Genomic DNA, 9,935 nt, shown 5'->3' on the forward strand with positions numbered 1-9,935 from the left:
ATAACATGAATCAACTAAGGTATGATAAACTTATCTTGCACATGAGTTGAGTTCGGCTAGAAAATCCTTGTTGGAATCGGATTTGGTTTCCAAATAAAATTGGCGCGCACTGTATCTGTGCGTGAGGGCGCGTCGGTTGTCAGATCTACAAACGGTTTGCACTGACGGATTCGTCTCGGCAAGGGCTTCGATTTGATATCTTGATCGTTTTCTGAGTCCTCACAGTTTGAGAGAACGGCCTCTTTGAAGTTTCGAGGCAGATTTCTTTGCGTTTAGGGTTTGATGATTTTCGGCTGAGTTGAAGAATATTTCGTGGGGGCTTAGGGCTAGAGGCTATCGTGCTGATAACGTGTTATGAAAATAAGGGAAAAGTCTGTATCTTTATTAGACAATAAGAAGTCCTTTATATAGAGAATTACATAAGTATGAAACCCTAATACACTATAGGCTAGAAAATACAAATATATAAGAATATGATCATTCAAATATGAACTTCCACCAGAACTTGATTTATAACAATAATACTTAACTTTGACAAGAAAAAAAGGAATTTTTACCAATTATTTTTCAAACTTTATCCAATAGTTTGGTGGGAAAGAAAAAATGGACAAAACTATTTTGTTGGAAATTAAATAAAGAACACTGCTATTGATAAAGATTAGATGTGATGGATGACTAATGAATTAGTGAGGTTGGTGGTTATGACTTATGACAATTATAAAATCAGCCTAACAGAAAACTCATGGTAAAGAGATAGAGAGGGAGGCAAAAAGGATTGGTCCTTCTACAAGAATTAAAAAGCAACGAGAGGGCACATGCTTGACTACTCCACAAAATAATTGATAATTATGTCACTAACAGTCCACTAATACAATCTTTCGAGTTAAGTATTATGGTTAAGAATCAATCTCTGGCGACCCTTCTCCATTTATATGATATTTCATATAAAAACTGTAACATCCCATCTATCACTCTATCAGAACCAAAACTTATAAAAGTTTTTTTTGCTACGAATTAGAAATAGTTTATATGTTATTTTATAGAGGCCGCCAAAAAGTATGTATAGTAGAAACTTAATAAATTACTATTCAATAATTTAAGAAATTTCTCTAGCTAGTTTCGTGTTGGTATAGTATAAAATTTAACATAATTCAATAAAATAATAATTTTTGGAAAACTTATGTAAATAAATAGTTTTAATATAAAAATAAATTAATAATTAATGTAAATTTTTTTATATAAATACATTGTATAGTCTGTTTTTATATATATTGATATTATTTTATAAATTTGCACCTAAAAATGCATTTATATTTACAATACATATTTTTTGTACACCTAATAATCGAAGAAAAACCACATAAAACTTTTATATGTAAAATTTAATCAATACATATACAGTGAACAAACATAAAATTTGTATATGTAAAATTTAGTTAATGTATATAACCTGTTGGATCCAATTTCGGTCAACTATTTAGTTGGGCCTAAGTAATGTGGACCGCACAACTAATGAAGGAGTCCGACTCCGACGAGTAAAAAGAGATCGATTTGAAGAGCCGGAGATCGCGGAGAGGTTTAGAGGAATCCGGTGTCGATCCACTATAAGAAGAGATCGACGCAGACAAAGGAGGGCACGCTGAAAACCCTAGAGAGAGCTATACACACACATCGACCTTATTTTCACCTAGCTTTAAGTTTTTTCTCTTATCAATCTCGTTTGTAACGCTCGATCTCATTTCACTTATTGTATTCGATCTTATTCATCAATAAATTCAATCTTTGCCTAGTAGAATCTGATTACATCGTTGTGTTTAAAAAATATCGTTGCCTACATAATCTTTTCTTCTCCAGATTAAACTCTCGATCACTATTAAATACTTAGTGTGGATTTTAGGATCTACGTAACCTAAAAAATTATTGTCATATTTTACATAAAACATACTTCAAACTATAACAATATGGAAAAATAAAATTTTGTAAATTATTAACACTTTAAATTAATAAAATATTAAAGTCATATAGTTGATTCATAGAATTTTTACCGTATATGTGTTTTTAATCGTGATTTTTGTGGGATTTTTTCCTAGGAACTCTGACTTTTTTACTTAACTTTCATTTGGCTTCAAATCGTGTTGGGCTCAAATTATAATACTTATTAAATTTTGTAAAATTATTTTTGTTGATTAATAAATTTTAATTTCAACAAAATCTACATATATATATATGCAAGTGTTCAAACATAATAAATACATGTATTTAGTACATGAAAAAACCATAACTGAGGATAAAATATTGTAGAGCATATTCACTATTACATATGTTTTTAAAATGTTATGAAAATAGAACATAAAATGAAAAGAGATAAAAATCATTTTAAAACTAGAAAGTGTAGATCGATATGGATGCCTTTATATACTCTACACTATTTTATATTGTAGGTTTTAAAATCCAGCGAATGGCTTCCTTTAAATTGTTGTTTATTCTTAGAAATATCAAATAAATTAAATAATCTATAAATATAGCTAATACTAAAAGCATTTGGTGCGAAAGACATATCTACATCTAAATTCTATACATAACTTGAATACTCGATAAAACCCAAAATAAAGATATAGCACTAGCAAAAAATCTCGGTAAGTATGAAAGCCTTTCATAAAAAAAAAAGTTTCGGTAAGCCACCAAAATTTTGTGGTTGTATAGGAGAATGCCGTGGCCATAGATAAAATAATCACAGAAAAATTTCATGGCAAAAATTGTGGTTATAATGTTGTAAGTAAGAAAAAATTATGGTTAATCATGGCTAATTTAACTATGATTTTTCCAATACTTTTTATATATAACCACAATTTAGCAATTAGTTTTATCTGTGGTTATTAAAATAAATAAAACAAAATATAAAAATAAGTTTTATTAATTATTTACAATAATAGTTATTAAAAGAATATAGAATAATCGTGGCTATGATAACCACTATTATTTTAGTGGTTAAATGTGACTGTTATAACCATGTTTTAGCTACGGTCTTCCAATTGTAAATTTTAATCGTAGCTATTTTTAAACAGTGATTATGTTGTAACTAATACATAATGTTTTTAACACAGATTTTATACTAGCGTACAAACGTGATTTAGAATTTTATATGTTGTACAAATTAACTTAGTGAGGAAGATTTCCACTGGGAACATACTTTACTGAATGTACAAAACTATAGCAACAAGGAGATGACAAAGATAAGGAAAATGTTAAATTGAAATGTCTAAATACAATAGATGAAAGGCTAACTTAGGGGGAGAAGATAGGGGAATAGCATGTGCATGTGTGTGTAGTGTTTTCGTAAAGGGATGTTTCTTTTTCATGTGGCTCTTTTGAATCTCATTTGCTACTTTAACAACTTGGAATTTAGACAAGACGGTGGAATAATTTTGTTTATATTCTATTGTGATATACATTTGAACTTTTGAAAGTGGAAATTGTTTCTACTGGTTAGCAATATGTTTTAAGAATTATCTCCAACTTTACTTCAACCATACAATATTTCGACAAAGACAAGAAACTAAGATAGTTAAAATTTATAATATAAATTCCAGTAATTCGTGTGATACTTTAAACATCATCACCAGATTCATGAGTAGCCAAATTCTAAGGTTTTCGTTTGAAACAACATGAATAAAATTATTTTTAAACATGATTAGTAGATTAGTTATATAACTTAGGGTACGCTTTGATTTGCTATGCGGTACATATTAATTTGGTCTTGTAATGAATTGAGTTTTAGACCAGAAGCGTCTGCTCCAATACTTCTGAACGGTAACGGTTAGGTCGACTGGGTGAATTATATTCAGAACCGGCCATAACCAGAGGCATATCGAACATGGGTGTTATTAGAAAGGGAATCCTAGTGTCTTATGGATTACCTTCACAGTTAGATTTTAGTCTATCTACTTTGTGATTATATTATTTAAGTTAGAGATACGTCTTACGTAAAGCCCTAATACCTTGAGGCTTATACTTTGTGTATATATAAGAAGAGCAATTGCTCAATGTTAATACAAGTCGGACGGTTTACAAACAACAGTTTTCTGCTTTACATGGTATCAGAGCAATAAAATCCTGAAATCTAATTTTTCTTTCGATAGTTTCGACAAAGTTCTTTAGTTCATCAGGTTGATGGCTGGAGAAGATGATTATGCTGGTTCCAGATCCAGCCCCGCTCAGGTTGAGCAGAGTAATCTGAGTTCGGCTGCTCCCTATTCATTGTTTGCTTCAGGCAATCCCGGAGCGCTTATCACATCTGTGATGCACCGGTGACAATACAATGAGTGGTCCACGGAGTTAGTCAATGCCTTGAGAGCCAAGAGGAAGTTAGGTTTTATCGATGGTACCATACCTAAACCATCCATTACCGACCCTAATTTTGAGCTTTTGTCTTCTATAAACTCCATGATCGTCGGCTGGATACGTTCTTCCATCGAAGCACGGGTTCGTTCGACTGTTACGTTCATATCAGACTCTCATAAGTTATGGGACAATCTAAAGAAGAGATTCTCAGTTGGGAATAAAGTTCAAGTTCACTTCCTCGAGGAACAGTTAGCACGCTGTCGACAAGATGGTCAATCTGTAATGGATTACTACTGTCGTTTAGCTAAACTGTGGGAAGAATTAGATATGTACAAACCACTTCCTCCTTGTAGTTGCAGTGCAGCCGCGGTATATGAAAAAGACCGAGAAGAAGAAAAAGTACATCAATTTCTGATGGGTTTAGATGAAGTTCGTTTTGGAGGAGTTTGTCAAGAAGTTATTGCAAGCGATGCACCTGTTGACCTTGGAGAAGCTTATGCCAAAGTGATTCGAGAAGAACAACAGCTCACTTCTACAAAAGACAGAGAAGCTCAGCAGAGTGTGGTTGGATTCTCTGCAAAGAAAGATTTATCTGACATTAACAACGCGTCTGGTTCTACAAAACGTGCTCCGTGCACACATTGTGGTCGTAAAGGTAATGTGATAAATCAAATTGTTGGCAGTTGGTTGGATTCCCCAATTGGTGGGATGAAAGATCTCCACCTAGAGATAACCGAGCAGTTCGTGGTCGCGGTCGAGGAACTTCTACTTCTGATAGGAAAAATGGCTCTCGCATACAAAACATGCCACCACCTCCAATGTCTCGCCGTTTCCAGAATTCGGTGAAGAACAATGGAAAACACTTACTCAGTTACTCAACGAGAAAGCTAAACCATCTGATAAGTTGACTGGTAAGAAACAATATGGTGACCTTATTCTAGATACGAGAGGTTCTCACCATATTGTAGAACCTAAAATCTACACTAAGTATTTGATAGTGATCGGGGTTTGATCTAGGGAAGACAAATGATTTAGGCAACGATATCTTTAGAACACAACGATGTTAAATAGTTTCCAGTACGTGAAAATGGACTTTATTGATTAATAAGATCAAATACAATGAATTGAACTGGATCCAGTGATACAAACGAGATCGGTAAAGAAAGAATCTAAAAGTGGGAAGACAACAAGATAGATGTAAGTGTGTAGCTCTCTCTAGGGTTTTCAACGTGTCATCTTCTGTTTCCACTCCTCTTCCTTTATAGTAAGTCGACTTCGAGATCTCTGTGGTAGCTCCGCGATCTCAGCTTCTTGTTGCATGATCTCCGTGACCTCGGCGACTCCTTCCCGAGCTCGTATTCTTGCTACGGGCTCCGCCCCTTTAAGGCCCATGCCTTTGATCGCAGCCCATTATGGTATTGACCAAAATTGGGTCAAACATTTGTCCCCCAGCCTTTTTGGTTTATTGGGAAACTGAAACGGCGAGAAACTACCGTTACTTTGAGGTATCGCGATTCTCGGGGAATGGGGTGCCACGCGCGTCGTCTTGATTTGACTTGTCGGCCATTTTAGGATCGTGAGGTCGAGATCGAAAGTTCGTGGCCGGTTAGATCCTAGCGTTCTCAGGAACCATTTTTTATAATTTTATTGTATATATTTTACTGAGCAGATCATCTTCTTCGTCACTTCGATCCTTCTTCCTTTTTCGCCATCTTCCTCTTGGTGTTTTCTCTCTCTTTCGCGACACTTTTTGATGCGACTCAAATCAGCAGCTATGTCTCAACGAGGAGCTTAAGGTACGAACCAGCTAAGCAACTGATCATAGCTTGGCTTAATGGGTATTTTATGGGCCTTATCGGTTTGATCCATGAAGTTCTAGACAGAGAGAAGTTGATAGGCTTGATGCAGAACGTGGAGGCCTTATGCTCAATAAGAAATCAATGTATGGATTTGTCCAAGAAAGACCCACCAAGAAAATACAAGCGAAGGTCATATAATATATCAATCTGACGGCAATTCCGAGATCTTCAACCATGTTAAAGGACGCAACCAGCCGAAGAGTTCTGCGACCAAAACTTTCAAAATTCGGTCAAGTCTTAGTCTTTGGTCAAGTCAATATTCCTAGTCAAGTCTTCTTAGTTTTAAGAGCTTTATAGTTTCAAGGATTGACTATATTATTTAATTCTACAGATTGCCTATTATATAAAGGCTTGCTTTGTATTGTTTCTATGCATTCAACTTTTCAATAAAAACCTTTCCTTTTAACTTGTTGAATCATTTGTTCTTAATCGAACATCTTATCTTCTGAGTCTTCAGAGTGTGTCATATCTTCGGGCTTAGAAGTTGGTAGTATCAAGAGACTTTCCGCACCTCTTGTGTCACCTTTCGATCCACATCCCTTGATCGTTTGTGCTTTCAAGCTCATTCGGTGCAAGACTTATCCAATCCACCAACCTTAGAGTGATCCTTCAATTTAGGGCGTATCATGTGGTACCAGAGCCACTCTGAGGTTCAGAGTTCTTCACAGCCAGCCATTCTTAACTCTTCAGCCTTTAGGAGATCAACTGTGTCTTTTGGACTACTGATCAACCATGAAGAGAAGGCGGCGCGCAAAGCACAAGAAGAAAAGTTGCGAGAATGGGGGTACAACAAACGCACAGCCGAAATGAGAGCACAATATGAGCGTGACCAAGAGAAGGAAGCCAAGAAGTCACGGCCGGCGAGAGACAAATGGAAGAAACCACTCAGCAAAGAAGATACTACATCAACCAGAACTGAAGAGAAGAGGAATAAAGGCTTGGAAAGATGGCTGGACAATTTCAAGGCTAAGATCCATCTGAGGATCACAAACCCACGTCCATCTCCAGTTTTAGAAGAAGATCAGGAGGCCAAAGATATCGAACCAGAGCTATCGATTGTTTATGTCCGAGCAGAATCTATGGACGATCAGCTGTATCAAGAGGAAGATCTCAGTCTAGTATTTGATGTTGAGAAAGATCTCGGTCCAATCTTTGATGAGGAGGAAGATCTCGGTCCAATCTTTAATGAGAAGGAAGATCTCGATCCAATCTTTGATGAGGAGGAAGAAGGAGGGGTTGTTAGTGTTCTCCTGGCTGTCCAAAAAGTGGCTAAAGATGTTGTTGATAGTGGACCAGAAGCTGATCTTGAAAAAGATCTCACAACCGGGTATGCTTCAGGTGATATTTTCGGTTCTTTATCAAGTGCCAAACTGGTTCAGCCATTTGTTTGTAAGGAGTACGACCCAGTGGAGCTATTGAGGCCTGAAGAGGGTCTACAACACTTCATATTTGAGCCTGGAATAAAGGCGAGTGCGCACAAGAACAGTAGAAACACCTTGGCTGAGCAAAACCATGTCGGTTCATTCATTCTAGAAGGTCCGGATTTGAGGACAAATCCTTTTAAAGGAGGAGGGGATGATGCGACCCAAATCAGCAGCTATTTCTCAACGAGGAGCTTAAGGTACCAACCAGCTAAGAAACTGATCATAGCTTGGCTTAATGGGCATTTTATGGGCCTTATCGGTTTGATCCATGAAGTTCTAGACCGAGAGAAGTTGATGGGCTTGATGCAGAACGTGGAGGCCTTATGCTCAATAAGAAATCAATGTATATATTTGTCCAAGAAAGGCCCACCAAGAAAATACAAGCCAAGGTCGTATAATATATCAATCTGACGGCAATTCCGAGATCTTCAACCATGTGAAAGGATGCAACCAGCCGCAGAGTTCTGCGACCAAAACTTTCAAAATTCGGTCAAGTCTTAGTCTTTGGCTAAGTCGATATTCCTAGTCAAGTATTCTTAGTTTTAAGAGCTTTATAGTTTCAAGGATTGACTAGATTATTTAATTCTACTGATTGCCTATTATATAAAGGCTTGCTTTGTATTGTTTCTATGCATTTAACTTTTCAATAAAAACTATTCCTTTTAACTTGTTGAATCATTTGTTCTTAATCGAACATCTTATCTTCTGAGTCCTCGGAGTGTGTCATATCTTCGGGCATAGAAGTTGGTAGTATCAAGAGACTTTCCGCACCTCTTGTGTCACCTTTCGTTCCACATCCCTTGATCGTTTGTGCTTTCTAGCTCATTCTGTGCAAGACTTACCCAATCCACCAACCTTAGAGTGATCCTTCAATTTAATGCGTATCATGTCTTGATACGCCCTAGATTAGGAAAATGATCACTCAGCCGGACTAAGGGGATATGAACTCGCCAAAGGGAGAACTGGTGGATTTGATGGTGACACAAGAGGGTCGGAAAGTCTCTTGATACTACCGAGCTTCGATTGTTGCTTGATATGACGCACAAGTCCAACAAAGGAAGAAATGGTGGATCGAAGGGTCGCACAGAAGATGCGGAAGGCTACTGATATTCCCGAAGCCAATTTGTTTCCGGATGTGACGCACCGGTCCAACAAAGAAGCAATCTCGATCTGTTGCTTGATATGACGCACAAGTCCAACGGGAAAGAGGTGTTTACTTGGAGCTAACCACACCAAGAAACGAGAACTGAGAATCCATCTCAAGGTTCCAAAAATAATAATCAAAGTTTATTTATTTCATTGATCAAATGGCCTTTATATATTAGGCAAAGCATACAAAAGGTTGGAATACAAAAGACTAGTCAAACATAGAAATTAGCAACTTATAAAAACAAGGAAGACTTGACCAAAGACTTTGATTTGACCAAAATCATAAATGTCTTGACTTGGCCGGAATTGAAGGATTGTAGACGTAAGACTCTCCGGCTGGTCTCGTGCTTCCACATGGTCGACGGTCTCTGAATTGCCGTCAGATTGATATATTATACGACCATCACTTATAATTTCTTGTTGGGCCTTTCTTTCTTTGGGCAGATACATGTTTATAAACACATTTGCAATATACTTCAATCCCATCTCGTTTAATCGCAAACCCATAAGCCAAACCTTCTTGATTTATTTCTGCTGCTGATTCGGGGCACATCATTCCCTCCTTTAAAAAGATTTGCCCTCAAATTTGTCTTTCTTTAGCTTCAGATGGGATGATCTCTTGGCTTTCCGTAGAATTTTTTTTTTATAAAGAAAAGAAGATGAAAGGTAGAAGATGGATGAACAGGATGGAAAGATGAGAAAATGAATAGACAAGTACCGATTGAGTGGCTCTGATACCACTTGATGCGTCCTACATTAGGAAAGGATCACTCAGCCTGACTAAGGGGATATGAACTCGCCAAAAGGGAGAACTGGTGGATTGAATGGTGACATAAGAGGGGTGGAGAGTCTCTTGATACTATCGAGCTTCGATTGTTGCTTGATATGACGCACAAGTCCAACAAAGAAAGAAATGGTGGATCGAAGGGTCGCACAGCAGATGCGGAAAGCTGCTGATATTCCCGAAGCCAATTTGTTGCCGGATGTGACCCACCGGTCCAACAAAGAAGCAATCTCGATCCGTTGCTTGATATGACGCACAAGTCCAACGGGAAAGAGGTGTTTACTTGAAGCTAACCACACCAAGAAATGAGAAGTGAGAATCCATCTCAAGGTTCCAAAAATAATAATCAAAGCTTATTTTATTTCATTGATCAAATGG

Source organism: Brassica oleracea, chromosome C5 (genome assembly GCF_000695525.1).
Source record: "Brassica oleracea var. oleracea cultivar TO1000 chromosome C5, BOL, whole genome shotgun sequence".
Classification (NCBI taxonomy): domain Eukaryota; kingdom Viridiplantae; phylum Streptophyta; class Magnoliopsida; order Brassicales; family Brassicaceae; genus Brassica; species Brassica oleracea.